Here is a 25,961-nt window from a genome sequence, read left to right on the forward strand (position 1 = left end):
TTTTTCAAGCATATGAGACGAATAAATCGATATCTCGTTTACGCTTAAATAACAATACCTGATAAGGGTTAAATAATATTTTAAAACTCAATGATTCAATATCGCTTTAATGATGCAACACATAATTATTTAAAAAATTAGTCTGAGTTAAGGCAAAGAATTTTTGTGGAGAATTCTATCTAAATACCACTGCAATGCTGTGTATAAGTTTTTAACTGCCCATTTTGTATGTCAACATACTTGTATTTTACAGAGCTTATTGTATTTTGAGATAAAAAATGGATGGTTTTAAAATATGTTAAAATAAAACATCTGCATTCTTAAAATAAATTCTCTAAATATAAAATACTCAACTGCGTGTGGAAAAAATATTATGGACTTTAAAATGATATATGCTGTATATTTGCTATTTTTACAGTTAGAAGAACTATTTAAGCTGTTTACTAGCACTCTTAGGCAAGGGGAATTACTGATTTCAATAATTCTTGGAACTTCAGAAATAAAATACAACTTTGACTGGTCTTTTGGGTATTTTGCTAACTAGTGCCAGATTGTAATCCCTGCTTTTCCACCAACCCAGCCCCTGGTGAGAATGGAAATCACCTTCGCTTTTATAAATGAAAGTTATTATGAATGCTTTTTCAATTTTATTTATATAACATTTCACTTGTATGTTTTGAATAAATTAGCACAGTTGGATTCAGGGTAACTGTTAATGTTACAAATCCATGACAAGACAATAGCATCTAATCAAATACCTTCTTTGTCAGGCACTGCAGGATAACTAAAGGCTTCTTCTGCCTTCAGGGCTGTTCTCTTAAACATGACATTTTAAGCTTTCAGTAATATTGTTGAAATGAAAAAAATAATGTTTTCATAGCTACATTTATAAAAATAAACACAGGAAATATTTTACTTCCATTTTACATACTTAGCATAGCAAATTATAATCCAGTTGTCATACTATATCTTGTTTGTGCAAAGGAATGAACTATAAACAAGAACAAATCTGGCTTCAATTTTAAAACTATCATTGAAGACGTCAAAGAAAAACACATGTAGTTGATGTTGCACTTGTGTCCATACAATGATACCTTTAAAAGAGGTATCACCTCTCGTATAATTATGTTAGTAGTGCATATAGGATATGTAGAAGAATTGTAGGATAACAGCCCTGGTTCCCTATTATGTCCCAGATGAAAAACCCATGATAAGTAAATTGAAGTGCCATTCTTGATATAAGAAATTTGCAGTGGGTATTTTTCCATCAGTGTTGACTGTTGTGAAACTTGGTACAAGTAAAAGGTATAGATTTTGTTAGGGCAATTCAATCATCTGCGATGCCTGGTGGCTGTGCACATCACTAATAATTGAGGAAGACCAAGATCCCTCTTTTTTTTGCATACCGCTATGGAAGTATTAATTAGAAGGTTTATGTTGTGTGCAATATGCCTCCATTATCAGCATTCCATGAGTTCTGTCAGCACCTCACAGGCTTTGCTTTTAATTAAATTGCCCCTATAACGGGAAATATGTGGCAAATTGGAATGAACTACAACATATATAATGGTCCATCTTTAGTACCCAAATGCCCATCTCTATATCCGTGTTGGGTGTAGCGTCCTCCCCAGGCCCGCCAAGAGCAGTGGCGGGCCGGGTAACAGGGGACATGGCCTAATCGCAGGATGCGTGGCCATGCCCCCTTCCCGAAAAAAAAAAAAGCTTTTGCGGCGCTGCACGCTGGGAAAGGGGGCGCTCTGAGCCCCCTCAGCCCTGCTCAAAGGCAGGGGGGCGCGATCAGTGTGAGCACTCCCCCACACAGGCATAGGAGACTGCTGTGGCTGCTGTTCTGCAGCCACGAGCAGTCTCCCACTGCAGCACAGCACACGCTGTGTGCTGGGCTGCTGTGAGGGAGGGAGGGGGGGGGGCGGCATCGGACCCGGGCCCCCGCTGGGCCCCTCAGGAAGCCCGTGCCTGGGTAATCTGTACCCGCTCCACCGCCCTCTCGGCGCTCCTGCTCCTCCCTCCTGTACTACTGCTGCCATATGTACGGTGCTGCGGACCACTTGTGGCGTCTTATAAATAAAATGTAATAATAATAATGATGATTCAGAGTATTAGCAGGATAACTGTGCCTTTAGTTTGAAGTCTGCACCTGAGCATAATGAACAATATGAATTACACATTATTCTGTGCTTGTTAGTGAACCTGTCATTCAGTTTGGAAAAATTGAACATCAATAGTACAGACCAAGTTAAAGACTAATTGCAATATGAAATTATTAATACGTATATACCAGTCTGGGTAAAAGATAAAAAGCCTACTGAACTGCATCTACTTTTGTGTTTGTTACTTCTTGAATTAATTTGGAATTACATTGTATTAGCTGTTTGTATGTGCAGAAGCTTCAGTGAAACTAGCCTCATGTGATCTTTAAGAGACAATTAGAAGTCTGTATTGAAAGATGGGAACACTTTTTTTAATATCATAGAATGTATTTCAGGAGTATAAATAGCTAACTTCACACAGACATGTACAAAAGTGATTTTAGAACATGCAGCTCTATGAGGTCCTGCTGAGAGGTGGGTGGGGTGGGGGTGATGCCCCATGAATAACATTATCACGGCATGATGTATAGTATACTGGTAATTTCAGGCATTATGCACCTTGTGACCTGACTACAATGTCGTGATTCATAGCGATTCATCACCTGGAAGCTGGGAGAACTCACCCAAATTGGAGAGACTTTTGGAGAATGGCCACTGGCCAAGTATGCAGATGCAGATCAAATAGAAACATAAAATATAAGCCATGTAGCATGTTATGATGTTGCAGGGAGTGCAGTGGCTAAGTGGCTTCTGGGATAGGGTAGCCATCATCCATTGCATTCCCTGCAACAGCAGTAGATCTGCCACTGTCTGCACCACTTTTATCTGCCGGGACCAGCACATGCACATGAGTGGCGGTGGCGCTGTGCATGCACATAACACCGGCTTCTAGGGACTGCATTGTTTGAAAAGTACTTTGCAAGTATATCTATTTGTGATTTTAGTTGAAATAAATACAGTATGAAACTATAAAAAAAAGTAAGCATTAGGGTAGCGTCACAAAAGCACGGCAGTTTAAAAAAATATAGGACATCTATTAAACTTTTGCAACACAGCACTGGCAGGCAGGGTGTAAGTTTCATGAACCATAAAATTAAAAATGTCAGGGAGCAATGTCCCAAACAGCCTTAAAGCAAAGGAAAGAGGGGCAAGATGGAATTGTCCTTGGGCCCTTCCACCCACCCTTATGTTGTATATAGGACATGCACAGTTTAACAAGCCAATCACTTCAGCAACAGGGACTGCCAATTGTGCCTGAAGTGATTGGTTTGTTTGGGCCCCCACACAACAAGCTACCAATGGGCAGTTGACATTGCTGGCATTGATCTCTCTGTTCACAAACTGGCTTTACAGAGGCAAGATGTTGTCGCCATCATCATCCAATTCCTCACACTCATCAGTGTGTACATCATCTTCACACAATATTAATTTGTCCCCACTGGAATCCACCATTACAACCTCAGGTGGATGTAATTGGCGGTAAAGGTCTTCCTTGTGAAATTTGTAGTTCATTTTGGTGAACATCATCTTTTCCACATTTTGAGGAAGTAGCCTCCAATGCTGACATGGTTCCTGGCTTGTGCTGAAAACTCTTTCTGAATACACACTGGAGGGTGGGCAGCTCAAGTAAAGTAAAGCCAGTTTGTGCAAGTGCCTCCAAATTGCCTTTTTTTCCTGCCAGTAGTGAAACGGACTATCTGACGTTCCTATTTGGACGCTATCATTAAAATAGTCCTCAACCATTCTTTAAATGGTGACCGTATCAGATGGACTCAAGGTAGGTCTCATTAATTGTCAAAACTTGGTTGTGTTGACTCATCTGCATCACCAGTGGGTCTTTTTTTGGGAAAGTAATTTTTTTCCTGGCAGCCGCACTTGCTTGAAAACCTGAAGGAGGAGCCATCTATGCATCATGTGCCGCTTGAGCTGACAATTTGCTTACCAACAGCTCTTTGCATCTCTTCAGATCTGTGTCCATTGGAAAGAAACACAACATATGACTTAAACCTAGGGTCGAGCACGGTCGCCAAAATGCATTGTTCCGATTGGAAGATCCTGACATCCCTTGGATCCTGGCGAAGCGAAAGTCCAACATGCTTTGTGGAATCGCTTCGTTTCAGCTCCTCCTTCAGTTTCTGAAGTTGATTTTCCAATAGTCTAATGAGGGGAATTACCTGATTCAAGCTGGCAGTGTCTGAACTCACTTCACAGGTGACTACTTTGAAGGGTTTCGGCACTCTGCACAGCATAGAAAGTATTTTCCACTGAGCTTGAGTAAGGTATAATCCCCCTCCTCTTCCTATGTCATACTTCATTGCATAGCTTTGGATGGCTTTTTGCTGGTTCTCCATCCGCTCAAGCAATGTCCCAAACAGCAATGTAAAGAGTGGAGCTCCACCTCGTAACTACCTCTTGCTTCAGCTGGTGACAGGTCAGGGAGGTTCTTGACTTTTCGGGTAACCCCCCCCCCGGAAGTGTAGGCAGATCTCCCACATCCTGCCCACTTCCTAGTGAAGCGGGCAGGATGGGGAGATTTAATAGGGATATTGCCGGTCCGCAAGGAGGGGCGGGGCTAAACAACAAACTTTAGCCCCTCCTCACGGACCAGCAAATCGTGGACTTTTCTGGGAAAGGGACATAATTACATAACCAGTTCGGCCCCCACCCCCCGATTCAGCCTGCTCCCGGAAAGCTGCTCTACATAGTCGGTAAGTATGCTTTATAGCACCAGCATATTCTGTTGTGCTTTACAATTGTGCGCACAAAGGGCCTGATTCATTATGGATCGCAACTGCGATTGCAATAGCAATTACGCACGCAGTCTCACTGCAAAGATATGCTAATCAACTGCGATCGCTATGCTGTCGCAACACAACATAAGGACTTCCACTGTACCTTACACACATCCGTAATACTTAGTAGGACTGTGAAACCATCAGTAACATCGAGTACCATCACAGCCTCATGCACACTTGCAGAAGCTCTGACCTTACTCAGTAATTGCTAACCTCGTCGCATGCTATGAGCACTCAAGCTGCATATGGCATCATGATCGCAGTGGATAATTTATGCACGCCCATGCAACGGCGTTCAAACGCACTGACACGCCTGTGTTTCACCGACCACCCCCCCATCACCTCTCACAAACGGCACTTCCTATCAATCACTCTGCGATAGGTCTGTGTAGTCACTGCGATCGCAGTCCTGATCGCAGTGGCTGCTTCGCGCAAGCACACTGCGACGCATGCGCAGAACGCAACATTTGGCCGATTGCGTGCGTAATCGCAGTTGTGATCCTTGCTGAATCAGGCCCAGAGTTGGATGCATTGTGCATTTTATTCTGAGTTGCCCACATATACAACATGTGACAAACTCTGTGTAGGTAACAAGTGCAGCTCCCTCTCTATGTAAGCAACAGGAGCAGAAGCACCAGGTACAGTATGACAGGTGGTGTGATTAACTGTAAGTGCAAAACAAGAAATAGTACTAAGTAATGCTTACTGTACTGTAATTGGATTGCTGTTAGTAGTCCTTTTACATGTCTGGAATGTGCAATTGGTGTGCCTGCTGCTGTCATAAATTTTCTCAGACGCCATAAGGCACTGAAATCGTGCACTACCCCGAAGGCGTACCTAGAGTCAGTGTAGATATTAGCAGATTTACCTTTTCGCTAATTAACACGCTCTCTTTAGTGCCACCAGTTCCGCCACTTGGGCCGAGTGTGGTGATCCTAAAGGTTCAGCTTCTATGATGTCTTCGTCATTTACAACAACATAACCTGTACATAACTCTCCAGTGTCCGTTTGTCTATGACAACTCCCATCCGTGTAAAATGTCACATCTACATTCTCTAAAGGTGTATCCCGTATGTCAGGTCTTGCAGTAAAGGTTTGATTCAGATATTCCATACAATTATGTGCATCAATATACCTGCAGAACTCACCTGCTGCCAGCGGCTCACCTCTCTCCACCCTTTGTGCATCATGTTGCACATATGGTAAATACATAGCCTGGTTTAACGTACTGCACCTTTTGATGGTGATGTTTGCAGGTGCTATTAAGGCTAGTTCCCATTTTGTGAACCTAGCTGAGGAGACATGTCTTTTTTGGGCAGAGTTTAGCAAAACAGATACAGCATGGGGAGTATAGACAATCATATCATGGCCTAGTACCACATCCTCACTCTTACTGACCAATAGAGCAGTTGCTGCTACACTTCTTAAACACGTTGGGAGTGATCTTGCCACAGTGTCCAATTGTGCACTGTAGTATGCTACAGGCCTACTGGCATCACCATGTTTTTGTGTGAGGATGCCTGCTGCACAACCATCGGCTTCCGTACAATACAAATCAAAAGGTTTTTCATAATCAGGTATTCCCAATGCAGGTGCTCTTGTCAGACTATCCATAAGATTAAGGAAAGCCTGCTCTGATTCCTCTGTGTGTATGACACGATCGGGCTTTGAGGAAGAGACTAAGTCCTGTAATGGCAAGGCCAAAATAGAAAAACCTGGGATCCACATTCTGCAGTATCCACACATTCCCAAGAAGGTACGAATTTGCTGTTGGTTCTGCGGCAGTGTCATGTTCTGTATGGCCTGGATTCTGTCATTTGTGAGATGTCTTAACCCCTGAGTTAGGCAGTGTCCCAAATATTTAACCCTGGACTGGCATGGCTGTAGTTTGTCCTTAGCAACCTTGTGTCCTGTTTGCGAGAGATGAAGCAACAAAAGTTTAGTATCATTTAAACATGACATAAACAAATCAGAACATAACAATAAATCGTCCACATATTGTATTAGAACAGATCCATTGGCAGGTTGAAAAGCTTGTAAACAGCCGTGTAAGGCCTGGGAAAAGATACTGGGGCTGTCTATGAAACCCTGGGGCAATCGTGTCCATGTGTATTGTACACCCCTGTATGTAAAGGGGAATAGGTACTGACAGTCAGGATGAAGAGGCACAGAGAAGAAGGCAGAACAGAGGTCAATGACAGTGAAATGGGTTGCATTTGGTGGGATCTGCATGAGAATGACAGCTGGATTTGGTAATACAGGAAATTGGCTCTCTACCACCTTATTAACCCCTCTAAGGTCTTGTACCAGCCTATAATTCCTCCGACCACTCTTCTTTACAGGAAAGATGAGACTGTTGGCTACACTAGCTGTACAAACTAAAATTCCCTGCTGTAACAATCGCTCAATTATGGGATAAACCCCTAATGCTACCTCCTGTTTTAATGGGTACTGGGGAATTTTTGGAGCTTGCCTACCACTTTTTAGATTTACCATTACGGGACTTACGTTTGCCATTAATCCAGTGTCCTGTCCATCCTTGGTCCAAAGTGAATCTGGAATTTGGGACAACATTTGATCTACCTGAGATGGATTTTCACTTAAACCAGTAGAGTGATACATTATCCTTTGAGGAGTGTCCAATATATCCCTCACCTCGTGTGCAACTCTCTCTGGGATGTCTAAAAATACACCATCAGGGGTACAATATATGACACATCCCATCTTACATAACAAATCCCTTCCCAGTAGGTTAGTAGGAGCTGCTGCTGCCAGGAGGAAAGAATGCCTGGTATGCAATTGCCTGATAGTGACCTCTGTGGATTTTGTTAAAGGATAATGTTGCACTTTACCCATTACACCCATTGCTGGTACTGTCTAGCTGGTTACCTGTAAATTAATGGGAGATTTTATCACTGACCTGGTTGCCCCTGTGTCTACAAGAAAAGGATATTTAGTACCAGCTACATCAACCATCATTACCGGTTCTTCCCTAGTACTTCCCATTAACCTGACTATCTGTAGACTACAGGTATGACCTGACCCCTAGCGTTGACTCTCACTCTCCAATACAGCATTTACGGCCACAATTGGAGCTGGTGACTGTTGTGGGTTTCCTGTACTCTGTGCATATCCCTGCTAAGGGGGTCCTACCTTCTTCACCGTGCAGTTCCTACTTACATGTCCCATTTGGTTGCAATTGAAGCACTTTCGTGAGTGGGGTGGATGAAAGGATTGCTGTGTGGGTTGAACAGAAGGGAAAGGTGGTGGGTGTGGGTAAGGATATTGAGGGAAATATGGTGGTTGTGGATAGTATGGGTGTTGTGGTTGTGTGATAAAGTGGGATAGGGCTGTGTTTGCAGTGGTGCAGGATTGGTGAGGACGTGTAGCTGTGCAGGTGCAGGTGTGTTTGCTGGCTGTGATGTTAGTCATTCCTTCTAGAGCTTGAATACTAACAGCCATTAGTTTCTCGCTGTGGGTCTCTCTCTTTTTAGAGATGTTCTTATCAAGTTCAATAGCAGATTCTATGAGGGTGTCTACAGTGACTCCCCTCCAGCCAGGCTGTGAGGTCTGAACTCGGGTTTTTAGGTTCTCTTTTAGACCATCCATAAGTACAGTGACAATCATTCCCCTTTGATGAGTGCTATCTTTAATATCTTCGAACCCAGTGTACTGGGTGATAGCCTGCAGAGCTCGGTTACAATAATCCTCTGCAGATTCACTCTCTTTTTGTTTTATGGTAAAAATTTTGCTCCAGTTAACTACTACTGGAAAATATACACCCAATTGAGTTACAATGCGGGAAATGTGACCTTGGTTAACTTCGTCTGTTAAGGGAACATCTCCATCCAATACACAATCCGTGATAAATTTTGTCACGTCGGTATGCGTGGAAGACAAGCCCTTAACACCACTCGCCAATCTTTATTGGTTGGCTCATGAGAACTACCCAAATTTTTCAAAAATCTTTGGCATTTGGCTAATTCCTTTTTAGGATCGGGGAAATCATTAATTATGGAATTTAGGGCCTGATTCAGAGCCGCTCGTAAGCGGCCGCACGTTCGTTCCGAGCGATGTTTGCACAACTGCGCATGCGTATGGATCGTAATACGCATGGGCGAACCAGTCAGTGCGGCCGAAAATCGTTTGTTTGCTAAATAGAGAATGCCTGCTATTTTGAGTGACAGGAGGAGGCGTATGTGGGAGGTAACAGGGGAAGGTGCTTGAAAATGGGGAGTGGAGATCCGAACGCAGGCGTGCTTAAAGGTCAAACCGGGCGTTTTATGGGTGTGCATAATTAATACAGCAGCGTCATTGACCACGTCACTGGGTTATTTTATAGTCAGAACTGCTCGCAAGATTGCGGCAGGAAAAACCAACCACAAGAATAGCGAGCAGTTCATACGCTGGTCGATGTACTCGATTAATCTAATAAATAGCGGACATGACGTAGGATGCGAGCAGCCAGGGGGCGTAGTTTTCCCAAAAAAACGACCGCATGTTTGGTTCGCTCGTTCAGACCTAGAGGCGTGAACAGACTGCAAAGAGCGAACGGTTCATTTGAATAGCCACCCCTTTTTTCTGAACGAGCGAGCGCAAACAGCGTCCGGCTCTGAATGAGGTCCTTAGCTCCGCTCTTGTCCAAGGACAATGCATTTCTACCTCCCTTGTGGGCACTACACCATTCGCATCCGTATTCCCATTCGGAACAGTTATTGTCCGGACGGGATGCAGACCAGCCACACTGCTACTTTTGACCTTATTACCTGGCTGGGGGTTTAGTCTATTACTGCTACGTATAGGGTTAACAACTTCCTCTATGGGTGCAGTGGATGTTAACAATTCCTGTACTATCACTGATGAAGATGGCGGCACCACTTGTGCTTGTTGTGGTGGAGCATCTAACATGTGTACAGCATGGGAAATGGCAGACATAACAATAGGCTCATCATCCGCATCATAAACATTTTCCTTCTGATTACTTAAGAGAGGGTACAAATTACTTGTTACATTTTTATGTTTGTTTTCAACAACTGTACCTATATCCCCATCCGCATAGGGCGGCGGTGGTGCGCGTGAACCACTGACAATACCTTCCACAATGCAACCGTGCTGCAGGTGCCCGCTATCTCGCGGTGCGCATGCACCGCAGTTTAGCGCTGCGGGTGTACTCTCCAGTAACGTGGTCGCGACGCTAGTTTGCGTTGCTTGCACACCTTTAAGCCATGCATCCCCTTTAATGCTGCCATAATTTTAAACACTCGTTATATTTTACCTTTTTCACTCGAGAACGCACCATACTGATGCTATCTCGGACATTGTTCAATACATCCTTATCAAAGCTACCAATTCTGGGAAACGGTCTAACACTCTTCATCGTCATCTTAAACCATACATCACAGTACCTAATTGTATAAGCACCGTACTTAGTATGCATAATACGGCGTGCCGACCCAAGCGGCGCTTCCAACAGCAGCACATCATCGTCTAACATATCTACTGTTTGCTTGGCTCCCATCCTTGGAAAACCCCTCGTTTTTCAATAAAGATTTAAACCGGTGAAAGACACTCTAGACACTTTCACTTACCTGTGGACGTCTTGGAATATCTAGATGATTCCACGCACCTATGGAAGAAGCTGCTTCCGCACAAAATCCCTTTTTGACTACCTTTCAACTGCTAGGGGGTAATACTTACCCTTTTTTTTCCAGTTGATTTCGTCCACCCTCTCTTCAGGTCACAATCACAGTTTAGCCAAAACTATTCGTTTCAATTACAATGCTCAAATAACCCTAACTGATTACTGAATACTATAATCACACTGAGAGCCAAACCCTAACAAAAATAACAACCCATACACCTGCTATGTGTATATAAAACGGTAAGCTACTACCGAGTCACTAGGCCGTCTCCTGCGCCTAGCACTTAAGGGTCCTACGATACCCTTAACCTTTTAGGAACCGTGTTACACCCTAAGCCAACAAATGCTCACTGTTAGACACTTTTTTCCTGCGCAGAAAAAGAATACACGTTCACCCAGGTATTGGCAACGCTGATAATGCTATCTCAACGGCTTTATTTAAAACACGTGGCAGCAATACAGGAAATACGTATACGCTATTGTGCGACTAGTCGCATACACAATAATGTGACTACTAAACAACACGTATTATGACTTTTACGCTATAGTGCAACTTAGTCGCATACACAATAATGCGACTTCCCCTTTTTTTAACACACAAAACAAAAAAAAACTATCGATGAAGGAAAACAAACTTTTTCCTCCCTCATCCCTGGATTCTCAATCAGTGCTCCTAAAGCCACAATAACAGGTAGCGGACTCTCAGCTACAACAGTGGTAACAGATTTCGAAGGCACAATGCGTTCTCCTGTTAGGCGCCTCCATCCTTTTGCTTAGAGATCGCTACCGAGTGTTACCAAGTGACCGGTAGCGTGAGTAACACTGTGAGCCCCCAACTATTGATACCTGATTTAAACCTCTATGCAATCCTACCTATACCTTCTAAAATCCTACCTATACCTTCTAAAATTGTCGCAATTTAGCGTAATGAGTCGCACAGTAAATAAATGCCTTCAGACTTTGAATGTGGTTCCAAAGCACAAAAAGTTATTATTCAGTATAAAAACAGATGGTTAAACGCTGTGATCTAAAGACAATTAGCGCAAATAAATCATACAGACCCAAGGTACAGTTGTTATATATGCAAGCGCTCCAGGTCCAGATACCGGCATCAGCATTAGAAACCTCCGTCAACAGCACAGCAAGAAGACTCAAGACTGGGGTCAGAGAGCGCACATATATACTCTTTCAGGAATTGGCAATACAATTGGCAAGTTTGGCATGATTCCATTGGTTCTTCTTAAAGGTGTTTCTGTTACAGGATAGTTTATTGGACAATTTCAAATGGACACAAACAGCCTCCAACTGCCCTTTGTGTCCTTCTTCCCGCTGCATGCTAATCTAAGCTGCTAACATTACAGATAAATTTTAATGTTTTAACTCTCTATAGTCCATAGTTTGCAGACGCATGTTCCGATCTTCTCACCGATGGTACTGGAAATCTGTGGAGACACAGTGGATCAGAACAACACCAGACACGGTCTGCTTACCATGTACTAAACCTTAGATATCAAATATCCTTTATTACACAACATTAATAATCACTGAATAAACCTTGAATATTACACTTTAATACTAGGGAACCTTTTATGTAAGTGTGCAGTATGTAAGTATTGGGGTATTGGTTAAAGATGTTAGATAGCGTTGTGCGACTATATGTTTTGTGGAGTACACTATGGTACGTGTTTTGCAGGGAATTATTTTATATGTTTTAGTGACTGTCTGTATTTATGTGGTGAGGACTTTTAACTTCTTTCTATTGCATGGGAATCGCACGACGCTAAATAATAGCATCGCCATATGTACTTATAGTGGCGAGTTTCACTAAAATGGCGCTGGGCGGCCAGTCGCAAAATGACTTCTCGTTGCCATTCGCAAAATGGCGTCGCGCAGATCAGATTTTAAACCGATCCTGTCTCAGCCAATTATCCGGCTTTGACAAGATATACAAGTGTTGTGGTTTAGTTGGTTTTAGATATACAAGTGTTGTGGTTTAGTTGGTTTTAGATATACAAGTGTTGTGGTTTAGTTGGTTTTAGATATACAAGTGTTGCATATCAAATTAATCAGCACAGTCTCCTGGTGTGTTCTAATCCCATCACATTGCAAATTAGTCACATTTTCGACTAAAAAGATACAAAAAAGATGCCGCCGCTAGCAGAGTCTCAAGGCACCTGGTGCCCCGAGAGAGGCGTTTAGCGCGATTGCAGTGAAGATGTATAAGGACATATCTGTATGCATATGGAGCATCTCCAAACAAAAATGCTGCCTTCAAAATGGCATCCTTACATTTTAAAGCCTCAATCACATATACCAATCACATAATTATACTTTTATCATTTTAACATCATCTTATGAAAAAAACTAATTTAAGAGGCACAGGTTTATTTTCATTGCTTTATGCCAGGTACTTTCTTAACATCTGCAGGTAAAATCACAAGACATTTCAAAATGGCAGACAGGGAGTTACTGTGGTTGGTAGCAGTTGGAGATGACTGTTATGGGCACACTGCTTATGGTGCAAATGTAATGACTAGTTGGACCATTTTCAACAACTATTAGGTATTTATACATATTAAGGATTCTATATATATTTCTTTATCCAATCCCGACTTAGAACCCCCTTTTCCTTACATGACAAACCATATACCATAAGTATTGCCTCTCCAAGAAGGATAGAAAGTTTTCCCATATGTTTTTGTAAATAAAATAGGGATGCATAAATTTACACACCATGTCAAAATTTCAGCATGCAATGATAGAGACTTATAAAGCAGGTACAGTAGCTGTCTCTCATAGTGTGATGGGTATTGTCACCACACTGGACTAAACTTCAGAAGCTCTAATCAAATACGATCTTCCTCTTTATTCCTGATAGGGACTTAAATAACTGCATGGTTGCCGACATTCTGGCTGCCCCTTCCGGGAGGGAGCAGCCATATCGGCATGGCAGGGGGGCGGACAGCTTACTGTCATTTCTGGGTGTAGTGCAGGCTGGGCCACGCAATCATGTCATTTTGCCCTGCCCCGCTACACAATGCCAATATTACAGGCATTGTGAAGTGGGGGCGGGGCCAAAAATTACGCAATTCAGAGTGAATCATATCACCGTCCCCCCACTGCGGGGGTTTCTCAGGTTATCGCGGGGGGTCTGAAGGGGAGGATTGCCTGCCTTTCCGGGTGTGCCGGGATTGGCACCCGATTTTCAGGAGGATCCCGGCCGAATCGGCAGGGTAGACAAGTATAAAAAACTGTTGCCTTTATCTTTGAAGTACAACTAGAATATTTTTCTGATATATGTAAAATTTCGAATCTCTGTGAGGGATTTTTACTTCAGGTAATCTGTATGTGTTAGGGTTCTCAATACAGTATATTGTTAAAGTCAGTATCTTATTTTAAAATTACTCTCACTACTCTTTATGGACTCCAGTCCCTTACTTCCTTGTATATTGTAGCACTCCTTATTTTCCTCTACTACAGCTTCCCTGATACACAATTGGCCCGATTCAGAGTTGTACGCTAATGATATCGCAGCTGCGATTTTCACAGCTGTAGATATGCGAAAATATGCAACAGTAGTTGGGACTTGTACTGAGATGCCCACCTGAGCTATCACCGCTGCCGCAACTGAGTACCCATATGCAGCATCGGAGGCAGATCATGCAAACATCGATTCCTTTAGTGAGTCTGTGGTCACTCAGAATAGCTGGAGCCATGTTTCCTGCATATGAGATTGCAGACGCAGAATGTGACAACCCCCTTAAACGGTCAAGACACACCTGCATATTTAGCCGACACTCCCGATTGCCTCTCCCAAACGCTCCTTGCCTGTCAGTCACACTCTGAATAAGGAATCACTGCGAGGGACTACCATAATGTACTTGTGCAGTGTGACTCAGACACATGCACAGTGGAAACATATCGCTCCATTTGCGAAAACATCGGCATAGCGTACAACTCTCATTCAGGCCAAATATCTTTTGTTCTTTCAATTGCTTTTCTTCACTTACTTAGCTCCTAACCGTCCTGATTTTGGTGGGACAGTCCCACTTTTCTGGCACTGTTGTCTCCGTATTACTGACAGTGGCCAGATTCGGATGCAAGTGCCTGATGTTTTAGTTATGTGCATGTGCATAACACGTGCTGCACCTGCATCCCAATGGTCACTGATGGAGGACGCAGATCGGAACTGCAAGGAGAACTATTCAGTTTTCCTGGACGGTGACAGGGGCAATGGTTTGAGGTGGTGGGCGTGTCATAAGATGCAGTTCTTCTGACCCCAGCGGCCCCATACGGTTGCTCAGTGGTCCAATGATACGGCCAATTAGCCTGATTCAGAAATGTTAGCGTACATCTACAATGTGTAGGCGTCAGCGCACGTGCAGAACTGGACCTGGCTTCGCAAGTGACCAGGCATCAGCCAGGCTGTGGTAAGCTCCAACTTATGTAGCCTGGCCAATGGAGCAACCATCGTGACTCTGTCTGCAGACGCTGCACTCGGATGTGAAATGCAGCAAGGAGGAGTCTATTTCATACAGAAACCTTGTGCTGCATTTACATTTTGTTGGACGAAATTTTACATTTGCTTCTGTGTGTCACTTGCCAGACTATTAAAACCTCTTTCTTACCGCTCCGTTGCCTGTCCAGGATAGCACAGCGGTCCACTCACTCGCTTCCGGCTGGTGCTGAGGTCTGTCTGTGCTGCTTCTGCCCCGTCTGCTCAGTGTTCTGTTACTGAGCATGGAGATGGCTCTCCGCAGCCTCTTGCTCACAGCGTGTTTTCCCAGCATGATAGAACGCTGTGCATGCCAGAGTTCCCTCTTAAACAATGGTATGGGCGCAGCCATGTTGGACTCTGTCACCTGACGCTTTTCCTCCACTCAGAGCTCTGCTCCCAGACCAGCTGATCGCAGCATCCAATCCCTGGGGATCCTCCCCTATAAATTCTATTTCCAGACTGGCCTCTGTTGCCAGTACAACCTTGCTTCTTGCTGAAGTTGCAGCTCAGTGCTAAGCTCCCAGGTACTCTGTATCAGAATGGTCCCAGGGCCTGATTCACTACCGATTGCAACTGCAATTGCAATAGCGATTATGCACACAGTTCAACTGCTATAGTATGCTAATTCATTGTGATCGCTATGTCATCGCAGCATAACATAAGGACGTCCACTTTACCTTACACACATTCGTGATGTTTAGCAAGACTGTAAAACCATCGGTACAATCGAGTACCATCGCAGGCTTATGCTCACTTGCATAAGGTCAGACCTTATCCAGAAATAGCATATTTTATATATATATATATATATATATATTACACATAAGCTCCCGATCCCACACTCTGCTTCCATATCCCACTGTGCTCCCCCATCTAAAGGTGGGTACACACTATACAGATATATCTGCAGATCAAGTGATCTGCAGATATATCTGTAGATGATGGTCGTTCATATACACTGAACAACCATCATCTTTCAGGCAGTCGCGAGTCCCGCTCGCCCCCCGTACTGCGACCCGTGGCTGCCTCTGCATATGTATGGGCGATCGGCTGATCACCCGTACACACTTGCTGATGGACAGATATGTCTGCAGACATATCTGTCCATTGGCTGTGTAGCACAGCCAATGCGATATGTTTGTGAACGATGTAGTTCACAGACATATCGGCCAATATATCGGCCATTATGTACTCAGCTTAACACTACACTAACACTATACTGTAAATAAGGTATTTATGTGTGAACATACAACAAAGTAGACCAAAATCAAAAACACTAAACCACCGAAAGACAAAACTCTCATACCGTCGCCCTAGCATAAGAGATATACTCCAAACAAAGGTACTCCAATTTATAAAAAATTAAGGTTGACTTACCAACAATACATGAGCCAACTACATTCGAATCAAATTAATAAGATAGAACAACTGAAACTAACTGAAGAGGAGCTAGATAATATTCGGTTAGCGACACCTCTCTCAACACAACCTTTTCCCCCTATAGCCTTCAAGAAGAACCAAATTATGACAAGATAGCAAGACAGTAAATACAAAAAAGGACAGGCTACAATTAGATACAAATCAAAAGCTTAACAACCATCTCCAAACTGATAACACCTCGCCCTCCAAAAAAGAAACAACAAATTCAACATGGGGGACACATTTTTTAGAGCTAACCGCAGTTCTACAAGCCTGCGAGTACACACAGAGTCCCAAAACAAAAGAAAACTGGATGAACTAGCCAGGAACTAGATCAAGGGCATATCTCATTACTCGATAAAGGTTTAAAGTTTGTGCCCACAAAGAGGTTAAATAAGTTTGAGACATATCTAGATCTTCACCGCTTTATGAGGAAATTAACATTGGCAAAATACTTTAGTAAAAACCTCATCACAAGGGCAGAGCCCACTACACCAAGGGATACATATACACATACTGTCACGGCCAGGGTATTTCAGCATGGCGCTAGGCGAGTGTTACCTGTGAGGTCATTGTGGCGCGGGCTGTCTGGTGGTGGAGCTGGTGTCTGGCGGGGGACTTTGGCTGCACGCGTTGTTGTGCGGGCCTGTTGTCACACTGCGCTGGTAGGGCCTGGCGGCGTCTCCGTTCCATTTGGCATGGGCGCCGCCATCTTGCCTTCTGGCCATGTGATGTGGCTGGCCAATCCTGGTGAGTCACATGTTCCCTCCGGCCAGTAACAGCACGGCATGGGGTATTTAGGAAGGGTCAGTGCCTTCCTTCTTTGCCAGTGCAACGTGTATCTCAGCCTAGCTGAGAGGGAGTTCTCTGTGCTTACCTGTTCCTGTGAATTCGCTGTCTGCCAGTCTGCCTGTCAGCTCCTAGCTCCCACTGGACTACCCCACTTCCTCCATCACCCTTGCCCATACCTGAGTGCCTGAGCCTGCTGACATCCTGCGCTTCAGTTCACTACCTGCAAACCTGGCTTGTTTATTTTCAGTTCACTATCTGCAAACCTGGCATGATTATTTTCAGTTTCACTACCTGCACACCTGGACAGCTCTAATTGTTTCTACTTGGACATTAACCCTTTTGCTCCCACCACAGAACTCTTGTGCACATTTATATATTCCTGGACTTTTATTTACTGCCACATTATATGTCTACTCAAGCACTTATTAAAGAACCTAGTTTTATTTTCAAATCTGCTTCTGTGATCGCTCCTGCTACCACCCCGGGTCCACAAACAACCCAGAACATAACACATACAGATTTAAGACCCTCATCAACATTTTACCCAACACACATGAAAGGACCACTGATAGAGACATTTGAAAGATTAGTAGCCAAAGATTTAGAATCCATAAACACCAGATTATCTCAGAAGCAGATGAACATATCCAAAAAAGAAAAGTTAGCACTACAGGAATTACCCAAAAATACCAACTTGATTATCAAACCAGCCGACAAAGGGGGGGGATAGTCCTTTTAGACAAAAAAGATTATCTCAAAGAATGTATGAGAATAGTGAAGGATGAAAACACTTATACCCCCCTACTGAGAGACCCAACATCTCAATATCAAAACCTCCTTAACAAACTGTTAGAAGAAGGACTACACAAAAACATAATAATGCAGAAAGACTTCAAATTCTTCCACAACCCCAACCCAGTCTTGCTGGTCTTGTACTATTTACCTAAAATCCATAAAGAAAAAGACAACCCACCAGGACAACCGATTATATCAGGTATAAATTCATTGACCTCAAATTTGTCTCAATGTATCGATACATTCCTCCAGCCACATGTTAAAGCACAAAGATCACATATACAGGACAGCACAGACATACTACAATCACTAAGCAACATCAACTGGTCTGCTAACTACTGGCTCTGCTCGAGTGACGTGACTTAGCTGTATACAGTTATAAACCACCAGCAAGGGATAGAGGCTATGGAACACTATCTCCAACACAACAAATACATGGACAATATCCAGACCAAATTCATAACCGACTGTATAGCATTTATTCTGGACCATAATCACTTCTGGCATGATGGGGTACACTACAGACAAACCACAGGGACCGCGATGGGGACCAAGTTTGCCCCGAGTTATGCAAACCTTTTTATGAGTAGGTGGGAAGATCTTACCATCTGGTCGGAGCATGAATTCGGGGCAAACTTGGTCCCATGGCGTCGATACATAGATGACGTCCTGTTTATCTGGCAGAGAGACTAAACAAAACTGAAAAACTTTTTCAAATACATTAATAACAACAACAACAATTTAATATTCACTACAGACTACAGTAAAAATACAGTCAATTTCCTTGATCTCACGATTTTTATACAAGACAATCGCATCTGCATGAAAAATCAGTGGAAGTGAATAGTTACATCCTTTCCAGCAGCGGACACCACCCCAATTGGTTGAACATCATACCGATGGGCCAATTCATAAGAGTTAGAAGGAACTGCAGCAGGATAGAAGACTTCGAAGAGCAAGGATACAAGATGAAACAATAGTTCCTGGAAAAAGAATACAATAGACATCAAGTCCAGGATGCATTTGAAAAGGTACAAGGGTTAGATAGAAATTCCCTGCTAGATTACCAAGATAGGACAGGGACGCACACAACATCAAAGATACTCTTTGTAACAGAGTTCAACAGATACTATTTGAAAATTAAAAACATTGTGAGAAAACACTGGCATATTTTGTTAGATGATGAGACCCTAAATGACCCACTCCCAGAAAAGCCTAGCATAGTGTACAGAAGAGCTCCTAACTTAAAACAAAAATTAGTCCACAGCCATCTTAAAGGAACCACCTTCACACAAACCACTCTAAGAAGTGGGAGACTTACTCCTGGTTTTATTCATTGCGGTACATGTAAGGCGTGTAAACTGAATGTGCAATTAACAACAACCAAAAAACAGAGCATCTTCACCTCAGCTCACACCAAACAAAAATATAAAATTAGAAATCATATATCCTGCAACAATGAAGGAGTTATTTGCTTGATCACATGCCCATGCAATCAGCAGTACATTGGTAGGACAACAAGAAAACTTAAAACATGTATCATGGAACATATCAATAACATACGGAAAGGTCTGGAAAGCCACAACCTATCCAACCACTTTAGAATTGAGCACAATAGAGATCCATCTGGCTTGACATTTGTAGGGATACAAATAGTAAAGAAAAACTGGAGAGGGGGGGATTATACCAAGAAGATTAATAGGGAGGAGCTGAATGGATGTACACCATGAAAACTTTGGCACCCTATGGCCTTAATTTGGGTAATGAGGTCAAATCTGTCATTACAGGCTAAGCCATTCATTATGTCCAACATAACCCCTATTGCATATTTCGGACACCAGATTTTAACTTCAAAATTACGACGCAATATATACCTCTAAGACATCCTTTAAGAAAAGGCATTATTGTATTTAAGTATGCGACACAATATTTTGTATGTCATTATTCAATGCTCTATATGCAGAATATTTATGTTTAATCATTATGACATTTATCATCACTTCATAACCACCGTATCTTTCTACTCCCCCCTCTTCCTTTATTAATATTGTTTATCTTCTTTTTATTGAACAACCCCCATTTATATGTATGCCAATGTTTCTGTTTCATTTATCTTTGATACAGAAATGAGTCTGCAATACATTATAATACAACACACAATTGTTCTTTATACAAGCTCTCATTGCAACCATTTAATTGTGCCCTTACTCCTTTGCCAGTACTAGACATGACACACCCCTTACAAAGAGAGAGGACAAGTGGCAGACACCCCTTGATGACATCATCACTGCCCCTATATATGCCTGCCCAATTCCAAAATGGTGCCCATCATTACTCCCTCAGGAAGGCCGGACGGCCGAGACGCATAGGAGGAACCATGGACATCTACACATTATACCCCCGAGGATATACCCAGAAAGAAGCCTCCTCACCAACGGGTGAGTTGAGTGTGCAGCTAGCTCCGGAACCAGATCGCTTCAGGTTCGCAGGGTCCGCCGACACTGCTGAGCCGGAATTGATACAAGTTCCAGGTAACTCTGTGGGGACCCATTGGAAAGCAGTGAGGCGCACACACACCAGCGCTCACATACGGCACAACCAGAGCCGGGTACTATCTGGCTCACGGCATCTCTAGATGCTGTGTAACCGATAGCAGCCCAGGACTTTTCAATTCAGCTCAATGGACCAGCGACTTTAGTAAGGGACAGGGACACCTGCCCTTACAGACTCTGCCCATTTGTACCTCCTTAACTCTGCCATCACTCTCTCATATCTACACTTCACTTTTGGGTGCAACTGCATGCACTATCTGTGCACCCCTGATAATTTTTGCCAAGATATAGTTACATTATTCATATTTTATTCAGTTTGTATACACTCATGAAACTAGTTTTAATACCACTTACTGTGACATCTATTTATTTTTAGTTATTTTTGTTATAACATAGGCGCAGGTCTACTTTGTTGTATGTTCACACATACAATTCCTTATTTACAGTGACTGTGAGATACAAGGGGTATCTCTCTAGTACCTTGCTGCCCGACCTTTTAGAATAGTAACACCAAGTGAGCGCTAGGTGCATACCCATATTTGATACTATTGATACCTATTTAAAACCTCTATGCAATCATGTCTATACCTTCTAAAATCCTGCATATACCTTCTAAAATTGTCGCTATTTAGCGTAATGAGTCGCACAGTAAATAAATGCCTTCAGACTTTGAGTGTGGTTCCAAAGCACAAAAAGTTATTATTCAATATAAAAACAGATGGTTACACGCTGTGATCTAAAGACAATTAGCGCAAATAAATCATACAGACCCAAGGTATAGTTGTTACATACATAGGCAATACAGAAGAACAGATTGGCATGATTCCATTGGTTCTTCTTAAAGGTGCTTTTGTTACAGGATAGTTCATAGGTCAAGTCAGCCTCCAACAGCCCTTTGTATCCTTTTTCCCGCAGCATGCTAATCTAAGATGATAACATTACAGAGTACACCTAACCCTCTATAGTCCATAGTTTGCAGACGCATGTTGCGATCTTCTCACCGATGATACCGGAAATCTGTTGAGACACAGTGGATCAGTACAACACCAAACACGGTCTGCTTACCATGTACTAAACCTTAGATATCAAATAACCTTTATTTCACAACATTAATAATTACTGAATAAACCTTGAATATTACACTTTAATACTAGGGAACCTTTTATGTAAGTGTGCAGTGTGTAAGTATTGGGGAATTGGGAAAAGATACTAGTTAGCGCTGTGCGACTGTGTTTTGTGGAGTACACCATGGTACGTGTTTTGCAGGGTTAATCATTTTATATGTTTTAATGACTGTCTGTATTTACATGGTGAGGACTTTTAACTTCCTTTTATTGCGTGGGAATCGCACGATGCTAAATAATAGCATTGCTGTATGTACCTATAATGGGTGTGATTCACTAAAATGGCGCTGGACGGCCAGTCGCAAAATGGCGTCTCATGGCCATTCGCAAAATGGCGTCGCACAGATTTAATTTTAAACCGACTCTGTCTCAGCCAATTATCCGGCTTCGACAGTCCACCCTTTGATAGCAAACAACATGCTATCATAATCTGACTTTAAAATTAATTTAGGCTTACATTATGACATATTATTCAATGTTATATTATGGGATGACACAAGGTGGTTCTTAATCCATCAATAATGTGTCTCTAGGAGGGGACATAAAACTACCCCTATACGCACACCGCGGATCTTGGGAGATCATGGGAAAGATGTGGGGATGCACCAATCCTATAAAGGAAGTCTTGAGGGGGAATAGGGACTTACATTATTCAAAATAACATTTTAATAACACATTTTATGCATGTCTAAATATTATACATTATATGATGGTATTTCCTAGTTCAGGGTTGTAATGCAGTCCTACATTTACCTCAGTATTCATATTGTTACTACTGACCACCATCATGATTTCATTCCTTTGATCCACCTTATCTTTACATTTTCCACATTTCAACACAGTAGGAACACACCTGACACATAGGCCAATTACTATGATGACAATCAGTATGAGAATCAGGAGTATACCTATGCTCGCAATCATTTCCTGGACCCACTCTCCTAGACCTGAGAACCATTTCACTGGGTTCAACCAAGAAACCCATTGCTCTACCTTCTCCCCTACTTCAGCCACTGAAGAATTATGGTTCTTTCTAAATTCCCATTTTAACTGCAGAATTTCATCCATCTTCCGGTCTATCACCTCCTTGGGATCGCTGGTATCGTTTGTAATGTAAGTGCAACACTTTACTCCAAATTGGGTGGCCAAAGTTACGCAATACCCTCCAGTGACAGCTGTTAAATAATTTAACACTAGGGATCCAATGCTACCAAAACTTGAAAGCCAGTCGTCTCACTAATTAACTGTGTGGCTTTATGCACATCACCGGGTATCATATTTCTTTTGTCTCTGTGTTCATACTGTGTGTGAAGATATGGTGATGGTGTGTCTTTATGAATACCAAGCATTTCACCATGTGTAAGGGTCATAACTTCTGGAACTAAACTACTTTCAAAAATAACACAAACCTTCGGAACTCGGAGAGAGCCACTTATACGCTTTCCTTCCACATATAAAATATACATCATCGGGGAGAACATAAGGAACAGAATGCATCATAATCATCCAACACATTTCCCTAACAAATGATCCTATCTCAAGTTCTCCCATCTGGCTAATACATGTTTCTGGTTGTATAATTCTTGCACAGTACCCTTCTGATACTCTGCCAACCATTTCTTTGGTGTTACTCGGTGTATATTTTTACCGGAAGTGTCTTCCACCTGACCTAATTGTGCGTAACAGTTCATAATTCATAGGCTCACGGTCAGCTCTTTGTGAGAAGGTCATCGTCTGGTTATTCCCAGTCACCTCCCAACTTCCTGGTTCATTGGAGTTGGTGATGTTTGAACATAAAAGTGTTTTATCTGCCTGGTCCTGGTAGAGTTTAAAATGGGGTGGTTTGGTGTTAAGAAATTTTCCATCCAGTGTCTTCCCTTTTTGCAATTCTAAAATTTCAGAGATATTTAATGGGAATGGCACTAATCCTACATTATGATGTCCTTGGGGCACGTGAGAGCACACCCAAAAGTCAGTTTGGTTCAAAATGTTGCCCACCATGGTGTGATAATCCTCTAAAAGATACCCACCCCAAAACTGATTATACTTTGGTTGACACTGTTGGATGCATCTCTCGTTGACTACGGACCCACAGAACTCACACATACAATAATCCTCAGACGATAAACCTTCACACTGTCTCCGAGTATCCAAATTAGCAGATCTCTTAACAGTTACTGTACTAAGATTGGTCAGACACTCTCCTGATTGGCATAGCACTCTACCTCTCGACTCCACTCCATCAATGCTGCCATTAGCTCCCATTATTATTATTATTATCCTTTATTTATATGGCACCACAAGGGTTCCGCAGCGCCTTACAATGTACATAAACAAATGAGCACACAAGAAAACAGTTATTAACAGTACAAACAATGCAGGACAGATACATGATTAATACATTGCTGCATAAAACTTAGATAAGCAGCATGGTGTCAGCAACCAAGGGTGTGGTACGGTTGTATATTAATGAGGGAAGAGGGCCCTGCTCGTGAGAGCTTACATTCTAGGGGGAGGTGGCAGACAGACTGGGGTGACACAGATGGGCTGGATACAAGGGTGACAGTATTATAACATTTATGTAAAGGTTAGTTTAAACTTAAGAGGAAAGGACAATGAGTTGATCCAAATTTCACCAAGCCTCAAGATTTAGGGCCACAACCAAGGTCCATTAGAGGGGTCAATTTGCTGCGTCGTTCGGTATGGCATAGTTGGGGTTGATAAGCAGATTGCATGAGGAGGTCAGGGTGGATGTGAGCAGCATTGGGAATCCAGGTACAGGCACAATCCATAGGCATGGTGGTAGTGTGGTGGTTTTTAAAAACCAGTCCTAATAGCAGGAATAGTTGTTTTGTTAGTTTCTCCTTCTGTTCTCCTCCTGTTTTACTCCTGAATAACTCCGGCTTCAATTTAAAAATTCTAGTTTACACTTAAAATATAAGCACTCTTGCAAACGCAGCCCTGGCTTAGCAGCCCAAAATGTAAGTAATAAGTATGGCTGAAACCAGGTGTCCACACTGATTCTGCCCCTCCCCAAACAGTAAAGGGTCAGCAAGCAGATAAACAAATGGTGAGAGGACAACCCACAAACACAGATACAGAGTAAATTCCTGCCTTGGTACAGATTTTAAAACTATATGAAATTCTCTATAGTTAGATTACCTAGCAATTTTAAAGGCTGTGTAAAAGAAACACCAAGCAGCAAGATATGCTGGGAGCAGTAGTTAGATTACCTAGCAATTTTAAAGGCTGTGTAAAAGAAACACCAAGCAGGAAGATATGCTGGGAGCAGTAGTTAGATTACCTAGCAATTTTAAAGGCTGTGTAAAAGAAACACCAAGCAGGAAGATATGCTGGGAGCAGTAGTTAGATTACCTAGCAATTTTAAAGGCTGTGTAAAAGAAACACCAAGCAGGAAGATATGCTGGGAGCAGTAGTTAGATTACCTAGCAATTTTAAAGGCTGTGTAAAAGAAACACCAAGCAGGAAGATATGCTGGGAGCAGTAGTTAGATTACCTGTGGATGATAAGAAATGAAAAATCACATCAGTCTTTCCCAGGTCGAAGTATAGTTAGTAATAACTCCTGAATAACTCCGGCTTCAATTTAAAAATTCTAGTTTACACTTTAAATTAAGCACTTAAAATATAAGCACTCTTGCAAACGCAGCCCTGGCTTAGCAGCCCATCTCCTCTATCGGTCCCCCGTCACAGAACCCAGAAATTCCCAAACAAACCAGGATGATGGAAACTCTGGAAAAGAATACAAAAATTAACACAGCAGACCAGTCCATTGCCATAGCAAGGACCTACAAATTTCTTTAGCTCAGATATCTCACTGCAACCTTTTAACCTTCCCGGAACAAGCTCGCGATCGACAGGTCCATGTTATCTGCCTCGTCTCCGCTTGTTTCTCCACCGGTTGACCTTCTTGCAGTTAGATGTGGCACTCGTCAGCAATACCTGATACGGACCTTCCCAATGATCAGTCAAACAACCTGAATGCAAGAAATTTCTGATCATAACATATTCACCAGGTTCAACATCATGACAGTTTGTTTCAGGCATATCATGGGACAACAATTTCAGTTTCTGCTGTTGCTGTTTTAACTGTTTATTCATTGTTATAAGATACCTTACAGTTACCTCGTTGTTACCTTTCATGTCTTCCTGAGGACACAATCAAATGTGGTTGTCTAACCAAACAGTATTTCAAAGGGGGACAGATTTAGAGGGGG

The 25,961-nt window shown here is 42.5% G+C and overlaps 1 protein-coding gene across 2 annotated transcripts in view; it reads left to right on the plus strand.

The window, feature by feature from the left end:
• The window catches only part of SLC6A2 (solute carrier family 6 member 2), a 338,811-nt gene that overhangs the window by 76,151 nt on the left and 236,699 nt on the right, over nucleotides 1-25,961 (plus strand). The window lies entirely within an intron of this gene.

Source organism: Taudactylus pleione, unplaced genomic scaffold, assembly GCF_031769625.1.
Source record: "Taudactylus pleione unplaced genomic scaffold, aTauple2 ptg000117l, whole genome shotgun sequence".
Taxonomy (NCBI): Eukaryota; Metazoa; Chordata; class Amphibia; order Anura; family Myobatrachidae; genus Taudactylus; species Taudactylus pleione.